The 13,879-nt window shown below is 37.9% G+C and overlaps 1 protein-coding gene across 1 annotated transcript in view; it reads left to right on the forward strand.

Annotated features, from left to right (window-relative positions):
- The first annotated feature begins 230 nt into the window (after window positions 1–230).
- lats2 (large tumor suppressor kinase 2) overlaps window positions 231–13,879 on the forward strand; it is a 35,893-nt gene continuing 22,244 nt past the window's right edge. Inside the window, exon 1 of the mRNA XM_086145285.1 lies at window positions 231–436. The gene's annotated coding sequence lies outside the window, so the exon portion shown is untranslated. The remainder of the gene's footprint in view (window positions 437–13,879) is intronic.

Genomic DNA, 13,879 nt, shown 5'->3' on the forward strand with positions numbered 1-13,879 from the left:
GTGTGTGTGTGTGTGTGTGTGTGTGTGTGTGTGATGAAAATAAAAAATGTTATTTTTTTGTAATCTAGTATCTGGTTTTTGATTTAATCTTTATTTTAGGTTTCGTGCAACAAAACCTCCTCGAAAAAAAAAAGTGTCTCACGTTTTTAATAGACGATCTTCGGTCCGTGCTGACGTACGGTGGTCCGTCACGTGACCTTTGGAATGTTAACAATGCAGCGAGTGTCCAACTTCGTGCTGCATTTCTGATCCTGCCCCGAGTCTGGAAAGAAAATGGAGTCTCATTTCATCGTATTTTTTTAGATTTTCCGTTTTTTTGCATCGAACTCTTCAGCCGTAACGGCCCTCGAACGCCATAACTGGACTATAAAAAGTTTTCTTTACCCTCTGGAATTTACCCTGCAGTCCAAGGTATTCTGACTGCTTCTCTCACATGGTAAGTTGAGTGTGACTCCACGGGGCTTGAGGTGTGATGGATTTTTTTGTGTAAGTATTAATGTATATTTCTTCATGTTTAAATATATATATAAAATATATGGAGAGAGAGGGAAGGTGAGAGTGAGACAGAGAGAGAGACACGACGTCATTTCTATCTTCACTGGAATGTACTTGTGTTCCCCTGTCCCAGGTTAAGATATTTTGAGCAAGCCACGGAATTTCAAGAGGGGAGTTTCTACTTTTCAACTTTTTTTTAAATTTAGTCGGACTAAATGTTTCCCCCGGCACGTTTTTTCCTTTCTTCACTCTCTTTTAAGCCTTGCAACAAACGACGAAAGCTAAACAAATAACAATACTCGATAAAAAAAAAAAAATCCGGGGGGGCGGGGGGTAGCTATTATGATGACACTGCCATATTGTGTGTCAGGAAATCCTATCATTTTGGCCAAACAACTAGCCTATAGGGACACATAAAGCTACAAGTTAGAATTTAACTCTATTAGAAAAATAAATTAAAATCGTCATTATATATTTTGGATCTTGCCCCCCACCTCCTTTAGTTTTTTTTTGTTTGTTAAGTGTGTTTTTTCAGGTATACATGCATACCATGGTAAAAAGCATGTAGTTGTAACCTGATGTGAAAACAGCCTCCTCAGAATGGATCACTATCTACAGGAATAACAATGTAGCTACTAGGATAATAAATTGTATTAATCCAGTGTCTTAAAATTCCCTGTGATTTATGCTAATGACTTGTGGGGAATTTGGTATTTTTACCTATCAACTTAGGCCAACATAGTTTGGCCACCAATCTGCAATCCGCCATCATTACTTATTACTCCTCTCAGTGTGAGTTGGACGGCATTTAATTGGTTGACAATGTTTACTTCAGGCACTGGATTTACTTAAATGCTAACCTTGCGAGTTGAATTTATCTGCCTGCTTATTGTGATCTTGAATGCAAACTTGGATTTCACGAGATTGGATGTTTTATTTAAAATCTTTATGATCTTCCTGGACTGTTTTTCCCTAAGCTAGATCTCTTGTCAGTGAGACCAATTGTGTGCCTTGTTGTTGCAACAGTATGTCAATTGGAGGTACTGCGAAAGTAAATTCGGGCAAACGATTTGGAAGCATCAATTTTAGAGAGATGCCATAGGGAAATTAACAAACGAGATGATTTCCACATCTTCCAGGTTTATTCTATAGCTTTAGGTAATACGGATCCAACCTACGGTCCTATATGAATTACATCAAAATCAAGTTACACATTAATATATGCTTATATGCACACTGAAAACTATCAAAAGCAGTATAATTAATCAGGCCAATTAGGTTATTTTGATTTTCCCAAAACCAGTTTTGTCAGGAGGTTACAGATGTTCCTGCTTAAACCCAAAAGGTGTATAATTATCCGGGCATCAGATGGCACTTGGCAGATGTGTGGAAAGTTTTCAATTTATTATTAGAATGATGATTTCTAATTGAAACTGAGAAAAGTCTCAAGTTGTTTTGTTTTCTTATTGTAACTTAGAGTTAAAAGTATTGGAATGCTTCAGTTTCTCTCTTTTAAAACCAAGCTGGAAAAAAAAAATGCTGTCACTGTCTAAAACTATACAACATTTTTTTCAACAATTTTTACTTATGAATATACTAATCATTAAAGTGTCACTCTGACTGACATAATTTTGGAATTTCTTTTTTTTTTTTGTTATTTTTTGCAAGTGAGTTACATATGATTAAAATTTAGGCAGTGTTTTATTTATTGATAGTCAAGTATGTTAAAGACAGTTGAGTTATGAGGTCTATTTCCCTTATTTTGTGTTTGGTGTTTGCTTTCATCTAGTGGACATTAGAAGTAGTGCAGGCAAAAGAGTCCGTCCTTTTTTAGACTGAAAAAAAACGGTTGTTCTCTGCAAATAAACCTCCAAAAGATTGAATTGATTGATTTCTTTTATTCAACAAGGCTACGTGTTTTTGTTAAATTTTGATTTTAAAAGGATGTTAAGAATCTGGTTTTTAATAAATGACACATTAAGTGTATTTTTCCATACACTTTTTTGAAAGCATAAATCCAAAGTCAGAGGTTTGTGGATAAGTGGGAATAGATGAAGATCAGAGTAAGTATCCTGTGTGTCATGCTTCACAGCTGTGTTGTCACGCATTTAATTCTGGCTTTTGTTTTGATTGTACTTTACTTTTTTTTAAAGACAGTTCAAGACTTCAACAGTGAACCCACTTCAGTTATTAGCCGATGATATGACTAGACATTAGCCTGTTCTTCAAGTAAATGCTTATTTTTCAGCTATTGTATTTATATCAGAATAGGACTGGTGCCCGAAATTTTGCAACATTTATGTTATTTACGAATAGGGAGTTTCACCTGTATACATAGTGAGGGCTCTATCCTTAGAAATGGTCCTATTAGTCATTGACAGCAAGAGGGTTGTACTGTTGAGCCTCCTATGGTTTGACTGTCTTCATCCAGTTCTTGCAGCTGGAAGGTAGCTGTTTGTGACTGATTCTATGAGACCATTTTACTTACACCAACACAAAAAGAGAGACGGTGAGAGAACATTTGCTGGTTTCCCGTCTGCAAAGAAGTTGAAGACAAAACGTGAAGATTTGACAACTAGTTGGAGTTATTTTTCCAGAACCCTTGTGGTCCCACTGTGACCAGTCTGCTACACTTTCTCAGAGCTCCTATTGTCATTGGGAAGGCACACCAACCAAGACAGTACCAGGATTTCCAGTGACTTCAGCATCAATGGACAACTCTATTCCACACCTGGTGGCTACCTCAGTTACCTCTATGATGGATATGGATACTCTCAGCAAGTAGTCCAGTCCTGCCCCTTCACAAAGAGCATACAAATTTGGTTTAGGAGTTCCTTTAAGTCCTCTTTTCACCACTCAAAAATGTCCCGGTGCTGTTGACAGCTTGGACAACTTTCTGGGTCTTCTGACTGCTTCAGAATCTCCTCATGGCCAACAATCGCTCCCCCTCCTGCAGGGGGGGGGGGGGGGGTCGCTTCTGGCGGTCTGGTCCTTGTCTGCAGTTTCAGGAGACCCCTGAGCCTGTCATACCTGAAAGGTCTCCTTCTTTTGTTTGATGGCTTCCTTCATTGCCAGTGTCCACCAATAGTTTGTCAGGTTTCTGGCAAGACAAGCACCAATGACTTTTTGACAACAGCGCAGGGAATCTAGTTCGACAATGGAGGCCTTGAACATAAACCTCTTGATTTTCATTTCCCTGTCCCTCCCTGGGATTTGAGGGAAATTCTATTAGAGCCCAGAGCTGTAGACTTAAGAATAATAAGAATAAGAATAAGAATAAGAACAACTTTATTAATCCCGAAGGAAATTGCTGTGCCAGAGTTACAGAAAATATAACAGTAATAAATAATAAAAGAAAGGCAGAATTAGAAATAAAAATAAACTATAAAGTGTCTCAGTGATAGTGTCTCACAAAGTGTCTCACTTTGTGGATAGAATCCTCGGTTCAGTCAAACTAACTGTTTTGAGTGTACCAGGTTTTTACACAAAACCTGACCCAACTTACCACAAGCTGGTAGACCGCTCAGTAGGCCGCCCTGCTCCTCCTTTCAGCAAAATGTCCAAAACATACAGTTGCAGATCTGATGACCATGAGGTCTGTCATTGATCTTTAGCCAAAGATGTTCCTGGATTGCTATATGCTCAAAACATGGTGTTTGTTATGGACCACATGTCTTCATGGATTGGCATGACGCATGAAGTCTGATGACAAAATACCATTGAAGTTCAAGTCAGGCAGGCTGTTCCTACTCCCAAGTTTTTGCAAATGCATTCAAATTCCTTGCAAATTGTTCTTTCTATGCTTCAGTATTGTATTGGGCAATGATTGCATCATCATCACATCACTATTGGTAAGGTGATAGTTTGGTTTTATTGCTATTGGTACATTGAAAGTCCCAGACAGAAAAAAAGAGCCGTATCAGCTTATTGGTTGCTTGAAACATGTTTTTTTTTTTTGTTATTCTACTATGTAAGTGGCGTCTCACCTTGAGTGCACAGCATGACAATTCTATGTATGCATGAGTAACAGTGATAGCCTGAACATAGCAAAACCAAGTACATCAACTAATATTATCCCATATGTCCTCATAGACTGTTACACAGATTAGATTCCCCCCCCCCCCCCTTTCCACTTCCAAATGTAATGTTAAAAAACAATGCCCTAGACCTGACCTTTTTTATTTATCCTGGCTATCATCAAATAATTCAAGCATTGTCTATGATCAACTTAATCCAGGGCAAATTTTTCTTTCGATACTTCTTGTAGTAATTTTTACCTATCTCACAAAAGGTAACACAGAGGCGTGTTCGTTTTGGGATATTTTATTTGCTTAGCTGGTGTCTGTGTCTGTTACATTTATAGCACAAGTTACGTTTCAGTCTTTATGAAACTTTGTTTGTGTTAAGTACTACCTGCTTATTATCATGCAGTCGTTCCATTTACAGTCAGTATCTCCAAATCCTTTGTCACAGCACACAAAGCACAAAATCATATCATGTATGAACCATGAGCAGTGGCCAGCCAATGTCAGGTGTACAGGCTAGGAGGAGCTCCGGAATATCTTGGAATCAAACTGGAACCCTTTCGTTTCAAAGATGAACAATCTCACCACCTAAGCCATGCCCCATTAAGCATTCCCACACATCCTGGAAAACCAGGATGATTGACCAGTTTTCTACTCATGGAAAATGAGGGGTAGGGAGTCAAATGTCCAGGAAAAGCTTAAACTGTCCTGGAAAATTATTTCTTTGCCCCATGTCAGTTTTGTCAATAAATGGGTTAAAAATTACTCACATGTATGTCTGTTGTAATTCTCTCTGCAATGGGAAACATTTAGGCTCAGTACCCCTTCACTTCTAGCCAGTGTAGCACCCTGTGTGATGCTGCCAGCCAATCAAGTTTGCATGTCCCCTCAGAGCAGTGTCTCCAGAGCAGTGATGTTTTTGCTAGGTTTTGCCATTTCCAGATCGTTGTGTTGATTTATTTTTTCCAGAGATATGCTTAGAGACAAAACTAGCGGCTTTCAAATGAAGAGTGTTGTCTGTGAGTGTGAGGTTTTCCCCTCCCGCAGCCACAGGCTTCTCTCTGTCTCCTCTGTTGAGTGACAGACATTGCTGCCAGATGGGAAATTAGAAAAATATCCTACCCTTTCTTTACAATGATTGTACTTTTAGCCAAACTATCTGAAAAAAAAAAATTGAAAAAAAAAAATCACAATTTCAAAACAAAGATGTTCTATTTGTATGGAACAGCAGTAACCTAAGGAATTAACATAGCGGCTCTGCCATATGAATGAAACAACTGCTTTATTCATTGTTACTTAAACACACCCACCCAGTCAATTGCATTTCTTTGCACAACCACTGCTTCCAACCTTAACTATCAAAATAAAAGCATATGGAAATGCACACACAAACGTAGAACTACCTTAAGCGGAAAAAGTACACTCTAACTTTCAACAGCAATAGGCTGACGCCATCCCTTAAACCTAGGGTCTACTCACGGGCAAGGTGAAAAAGCTGGGGTCCCTTTCTTTTCTTACTGATGTCTGTGCCTGTGCTTCACTCTTTTCTTTTCATACTTTTTTGTTCCCGAGTCCAAGCTCATGTTCCTGTTTTATTTTTGATTTTTTTTTTTGAGTTTGTTATGGTGCCAGGGCAGCTGCACAAACAAACATGCACTGAGTGCTGCTGATGTGATTGGCAATTAAAAGGAGCCCATCTGCCATGTAATAGCTGATCTTGCATAAGCAGGCATCAGTTTCTCATGATGTCTGTGGGTGTTCACATAAATAAAATGTTTTTTTGTTTTTTTTTTGAGTACAGAAAATACCAAAAGTATGGTATATTTTGGCATTTTTAAAAATTATTTATGAATGGTGAATGGTTGTGTGTCTCGACATAAGTATTGAATGCAATAGTGAATGTTTTGTGTCTATGGGAGGATAAATGGTTGCACGTCAATATCTGATGTGTGAATGCAAGAGTGAATGGTTGTTTTTATATGATAAGTCGCGTGTGTCTGGCTACACTGCTGACAGACGAATAGCAGGGAGCTATAGTAGATGCGTTGTTCAATACTCGACTGCCTTGTTTCACTAAGTATTTCACACTTGTTGTATGGTCCGGCATACGTAAGTGATTAATAACAACCGTGTTCGGACTTAAGCTGTATTTTATATTTATTCACAATCAAAAAAAGCTACGTGTAAAAATCAAAACTTACATGTTCATTTGAATAACTTGCAGTCCTTATTGGTAATGTTAGCATAAATTGATAGGATTTAACATAGCTAAATTAGAATGCTAGTACAGTCAGTCAAATGCAATTCAAAGGGCTTGACATGTTGATTAAATAACAAAAACAACATAGGAAATAATGTAAAGATGTGTTTTGTCGCCACACTGATATGGCCTGATTAGATTGCGTTAGAGCGCGTTATTATTGGATAGCCGTAAGAGTACACATCTTTTAAATCTGACCTCTGGGGGCAGAAGAGGAATATACATAGAAGCCATCTGGGTTAATGTACAAAAGACGATTAGCAAACCTTGACAAATCAAATAATTATTTCAGCTATTACTTAACCTTTACGTACATTTCATGGCATTTTTTCTGTTATGTAATTTTTCTGTAATTCTCTGTAATCTTAAGCTTCTTGACTGGATCTTAAGGCAGTCTAGTGGGGAAATGGAAATGATAGTTTTGATTAAAAAATTTGAATACCCTATTCATATCCTTTGTAATTGTGGCTTCCTGACCTTTTCATTTCTAATACAGGGAGGAGGAGGTACCGAAGCGTTTCCCAAATTCGTCATAATTCTTTCTAAGTTTAAACAAAGCATTTTTTTCTCTTCTGTCATATATCCCATTTGAGGACAATTTTAAAAGTTCAAATTTGTTCAATTGATAAGCTACAAAGCCTGTTTGCCAGATTTGTATATTTCAGCTGAAATTCTATTTCCTTAGGTTTTTTTGGTGCTCTCTCTTTTCTTCAGAAATATGAAATTGCGTATAAACACACTACACCCTTCTCAGACTTTCATTGATCCTTTTGATGCAGTGTTTGTTTCGAAGCAGTGTTTATTTCGAAGCAGCTCTGAAGGCTCTGTCTCAGTATGTGATGAAATACTGGATCTTGAAATGAATAAACTTTTTTGAAATGTGGACACATATTGTATTCTCAAGATGGATTGATGAGTTATTGATTTAATTCAATTCCACTGACTATGGCCCTCACACATATAGATCACCTTTTTTCTTCTTTTTAATCATTTGATTTTACAAAAGTAAAATTCTTGTGAACCAAAAAACTGACATGCAGTTCTAAGTGTTGAATGACCCACAATAAATCTGCCAATCCCATCTCTTCAAGTTTGAATGCCAATAAATCAAGATGAATCATGGGCATAAAAGACACATTAGACTTGTAAACATTTCGTCTTTGCTTCGGCACTTTAAGGTGAAGTTGGCTTACTTCAAACATCTCTTAGATCTTGTATGAGAAAGTAGCTACAGGCATTACATTTTCGTTTTGAAACTTTATGAATGCAAGTACTTTGGAATTGCACATTCTCTGCCTTTGTGAGGTTGGGGCTGCTTGGTTTTGTATTTAGTTAGTTTTTATTTTATGTATTATCTGTCAATAGCCACAGCCCACTGCCATATTTTACTATAGTAAGTCGTTTTTATATCTCTTGTTTTATCTAACAATATTTTGCATCAGTCCCTGTATTTCACTGCAATTCATTTTTTCATTTCATTTATATTTTTTCCTCGTTTTACTTTAATTGCATTCTTTGTTTTTCTAACCTCCCTTTTTAAGCCAACTGTTGTTCCCAATAAGGTCCATGTAGTTACGCAATCTGTTAAGTAACGAACTGCAACACATGTGGTTCGAAATAAATTTGAAAGGCTGCAGTAACACTGAACGTTATTGTGAGCTCTACTGTGGGGGATCTACTTCCCTGGGCTGCATATCATTGAAATACGGGAATGCTTGGCCACATTTATTTTATCAAGTGATCGTTGCGTAAGTTTTGTACCTTTTTTTAATATTTACTCATCCCAATTACTGTGCTGCTGCTGCTTCTTCAGTTCTTATTTCTATAGCTTCACAGTGATCCTGAAATCTCACTTTTTAACTTTAGCATTTAAGTTTATCATCATTGGGCGTGTTTTGTGTTAACTCCAATCTCATGTAGCTCCTTCAAGACATTGAAATTTCTTTTTTTTGTCTCTATCAAATGAGAAAAGATGATGAGATAATGCTACCTTTCTACTTTATGTATTAAGCTATTAAAGCATATGATAATGGTTGGTGCACATCTTTAATGGTGCAAAGGATCCATGTAGGGGATTGTTTTCAGCTAGTTGCATCCCCTGTGTGCCCGAGTGTGTCCTAAATGCCCACTAAGTGGAGGCAAAGATTGCTGTCTATGCTAACAATGTCCCTCATAGCTCTGTGCAAGTACTAGTATTATTTACTTTTCTCTTTTATTTTTCTTTCACAAGCTCCATGATTTAGGGGTAAGCTTGGTCAAGTTTCATCCATGGTTTCCAGTTCCATTGTTATTTTTGTGAATTTATTTATTTTTTTGCTTTGTGCAGATTAAGTCATGAGTTAACACATTTGTGAATATCTTCTCACACTTTGAAAATGCTACCTTATTAACTGATGTCTTACTAGCCATGGTAGTCATTGCGATCTGATCCCCTATTTCTATGGTCTTGATTTTGAATTTGGGGTGGTCAGCGCATCTGCCTCACAGCAAGAAAGTCCCTGGTTCAATTCTGACAGGTGGCCATTCTGTGTGGAGTTTGCACATTCTCCCTGTGTCTGCATGGCTTTCCCCCGGATCTCAGGTTTCCTCAAACAGTCAAAAAACATACAACTGGTTCGATGGAAAACGTAAATTTGCCCAAAATGTGAACTGCTATATGTCTATATGGGGCCTTGTGATTAACTAGCGACCAGTTCAGAATGAACCCTGCCTGTGGCCCAATCCTGAGATAGGCTTCGGCCCTCAAAGGAGCCTGACTGCAGGATAAATGATTTGATAATGAATAAATATATGAAGGATTTTGAGTTCGAGGTTAATATCTCTGCTGTTATATCGTGTTTATTGAGGAGGGAAAGTTGTCTGGCTACTTTTGTTGTGCCAGCCCTCATGTAATGTACTTTTCCACCACTGAAATTGGGGATTCTTCTGAAGCCCCACTTTTAAATTGCGAACCTTCCCGTTTGACTGTTGCTGATAATGTCTTTAGAAATCTGTTCTTTGATGAGATTAATTGAAATGCACTCATGATTATTAAATCTAAATGACTCAAGAAGTATGCTGGATAACAGGTAAGATGTCAAAAACAATCTGACTTGACAAAAGGAAAGTTAAGATTTGTCGAAATGTCTTGGTGTGTTTCCCAAATGTTCTTTCTTTCTGGATCTGCTAAAACATGATCAAATGGAAGGATTTCCTTATTCATGAACTTACATACAAATGATATCTTTTCTGTCCAGATACCAGTCATGTAGATGTATTGGTGTGGTATATAATAACATGTTTCTCTGTTTTGTTTTGTTTTTTGATTCCACTGGGTGCTGTGTTGTCTTGAGGACATCTTGTCCCACTCATACAACCCTAAATGTATGCAGTTTCAGCCAAGATAGAATTTCCTCGTCTTAGACATTTCAATTTTGGTAGATTAGAGGGACACAGTTGAAACATCCCCAATTCTTGTGGAAACACAATCACATCAGCCATGATTAGTTCCACTGAAGATGCAGAATGTTACAGAATGAGCCAAGATGTCACCTTGATAAATTATAGCCATCTGTAGTGCTAATGTAATCAAAAATATACCTTGTTTTTGAAAGATAATCCATATTCTCAGTCAACTATTAAGAAATAAAATCACACAACCCTGTTAATGGCGTTTCCACACAAACTAATTGTAATTTTGTTGCTTGCAACTTCATTCTTAGCTATTAGTTAGTTATTCTATGTTGATCACAATTTTTTTTTTCACTTATAGTATTTGTTTTAAAAAAAGATATGAAGATGTTTTTGCAGCTGCAGTTTTTGTTGTGAAATGGTTGTGTCATGACTTTGAGAATATGGTTGTCTAAAAGTGAGAGGGTTACTTACTTGATCCAATTCTTCAACTGTGCTGTGTCTGTTCATCACAGTTTCGTTCTCTTCAACTGAAAGGAATGTGACAATAAAACAGGTGCTCTGATGTCAACTGGCCCAGAGCTGAATGGACATTGGGTGGGAGGTTTTCACAGCCGTAACAGTCAACACCCCATGGCTTCATGATAGATTGATCAACCAACTAAAGGATATATTATGATTGTTTTGCTGGAAATACATTATATCTGGCCAGTTTCCCCCATCATATCTCAGCCAGAAGGTCTTGGCAAAAATTTGGTGGTCAAAATTGAAGGTCCGCTGTTTGCAAGTCCCATGTCTTATGTGGCCCCTTAGGATCCATATAAAGACCAACAACTTTGTCAGAAAATGATTTGGCCATCCCCAGAAATTCCTTGAGACTGTATATGAACTGAGAGACTCTTCTGACCTGTTGGTGAGAAATATCAAAGACCAGGCTTACACACGGCATAAATAGAGTGTCATGCAGACAATGAACCAACCCATTAACCATCTAAAACACAAGGAGATTAAGAGTTTACAGTCAGGGAGGACAATTCAAAGCTGTGGAGCTACAATAAGCATTGTCCAAAGCATCAAAAAATTGACAAGAAAGGACTTTGTGATTTTATAAGTGGTGAAAATGGAGGATGAGTGCAACAATACAGTGTTAAGAGATTTGTGCCATCATCAGTGAGACAGATTGACAATCTAGGAGGTGATCTTGAACAGAATCGCCATGTCTGCTGGTGTATGGGTGATCCTCCAAGTAAGGCTTAGCTGTCTCATGTGGACCATGTACGACACAATCCCAAGTCTCCAGAACGTTCATGAGTGGTTTGGATGAGAGAGGCACTGCCAAGTCTGCTCCTTCTAGAACCCAGTCTTGCAGCACACTTTGAATGGACACTGACCCTAACCCTCTGATGCTGATGGTTCAAACATCAAGTCCTTACTCAAAACATGCCGGCTGTGGGCTAATTAGACCAGTTCAACAACACTACAGTGTTGGATCCAGTTCGTAAGACAAGTAAAACCACTGGAGCAGCAAAGGAATGATTAGGGGTCATTAAATGGATGTGGAAAATGACAGCAGACCTTGTATGCTTTTAGAAGATCACCGTTTCATCCACCAGAATTGACAACAGAAAAACTTTTATCTTTATTCAAATTTTGTATTTCTCTCAAAATTGAACATGGTATCAGAATATTATGTTCGGTCCTGAAACAACATATGCTTGTAAAGTAACTTTACAAGGCCACATCTGTTAAAAAATTCACATGGTGTGAGTAAGAGTTTACAGGCTGATCGGAATTTTCTCAGAGCACCACTTGATGGCCACTCAAAGTCATATAATTCAAACCACTGTTATAGAATAGAAATCCTTTATTCGTTACATTCAGTTATACATACTGCACAACATTAGCAAAACTTGACAACTGCATTTAACCCATTGTGAATTACCCATGAGAAGGGCCTCATCTGAAAGTCTTTAGTAATAACGGGGGAGTTTCTAGTATAACTGCAAAGGTTGGAGATGGAGATAGGTCTAGGTTGAATGTGATTTGGTATGTCAGTGATGGTATAACCCTAGTAGTTATGTAACAGAATCTCAACACAACCTGTAAGATTTAAGAAGCCTCTCGGATGATAGGTGATCGGTGAAAAAGTGCAGCTGCCGCAATAAGATTTGACAACAATAAACCACTGCAACAGAGTCTTGTGTGTTATACTTTGGCAGTGTTATTTTAGGGGGTGAGGCCTGGCTTAGATTATGAGAGCCTTCCTCCTTGGACCAAACATTACCTGGTTACATTTCCGAGTTCCTCCTAACCTACCGAAGTGTTGTTGAGCAAGACCATGAACACCCAATTTCTCCCTTGCATGCTGCTAATTGGCAGCTCACTCCCCAATTTTCGGCAAGGGATTAATAAAGTGTGGAAAAATACCCCACACAAACAGTGGATGCTGTACTTGATGTTCAGCCTGTAGCTTTCTGTGACACACAAAGCAAGAGGAGAAAGCCAGAGAAGGCTACAGGTGGCAAACCACAGCAGTAGCAGCCATGCTTACATGTATCACTGTTGAAGTGGGTTTTGTTGTTGTTTTTTTCTCCAAATGTCAGATTTGACTTGTTTCTCAAACGCCACATTCAGTGATAACATTCTCTTGGCCAGCAGTTTGTTGATGTCACGTTTTAATATCGACTTGTAATTGTTTGAAACCTCATCAAGTAGGTGTAATTGGATGTTTTCTCTGATATTGAAATGATCGCAGGACTGAACTGATTGGTTGTTTCAAATATGGACGCCTTTGTTGATTAAGGAGTGGTCCTTTTCCTTGAGTGATTAGTTGTATCAGCGTTGAGTGCCCCTTCTGTGTTGTGATCATCATTTATGCTTTTATCAAGGGGGCCCAGAAATATCACAACGTTTTCGAATGTTTTATGTACTCCCAAATCAACACTACTTATAATGGGTCTGAGTTTGCCTCTTTCCGCTTGTATCTTCAGAACGCCATAAATGGAAGAGTTGGCTTCTCCTGGGCAGAGGTGGCAGTAAATAAGTTTACAACTTGGGCCTCTTCCAGTTCTTGAAGGTAGCTCACAGTTTTTTTTTTCTTGGAACCACCAGGATTTGGGGCGGTTTCTAGGTGCCCATGTTACTAAGTGGACTGTCTTTGTTGTTCAAAAACCGTGTTCTACTACATTCATTTTATATGTGGTACAATTAAAAGGGGGGCATTGTCAGTGGAAAGGTACCCATTTCTGGTTATTTAGCCATTGTCCTTTCTCTGCAATGTTGTAACTTTATGATATCCTGCTTCCAGCAAGTTACTTTTGTTCCAGTAAGTATTATAGTAAAATGGACTATATATAATTAAAATGTCAATCGTGATAAATGTGACTACCTGTGGGTTTCATTTTTGATTGAAGTAACAGAAAATATAAGGTCAAATATCTTTTAGATTAAATATACAGCGTACGTCAGCTTTTTTGTGAATTTTCAAGCAGTTGCTTGGTCTAGCTGAAGTCAGTATTAAATATTGATGCTGCGGTTGGTGAAATTATTCCTGAGTCTGGCTCAATTCCAAAAAAATGTCTACTTGCATCTAAATTATTAATTTTCCTTCATTTTTAGTTTTTAGTTTAAGAGAAGCTAAAAATCAAACCAAAACAAGAACAAGGTTTTGTGCAAAAGAATTTGGGACTAAAACTTACATTAATTTGAG

The sequence above is a fragment of the Fistularia commersonii genome, chromosome 4 (genome assembly GCF_037954325.1).
Source record: "Fistularia commersonii isolate RoL2024-O1a breed Wild chromosome 4, RoL_Fcom_v1.0, whole genome shotgun sequence".
NCBI classification, from domain to species: domain Eukaryota; kingdom Metazoa; phylum Chordata; class Actinopteri; order Syngnathiformes; family Fistulariidae; genus Fistularia; species Fistularia commersonii.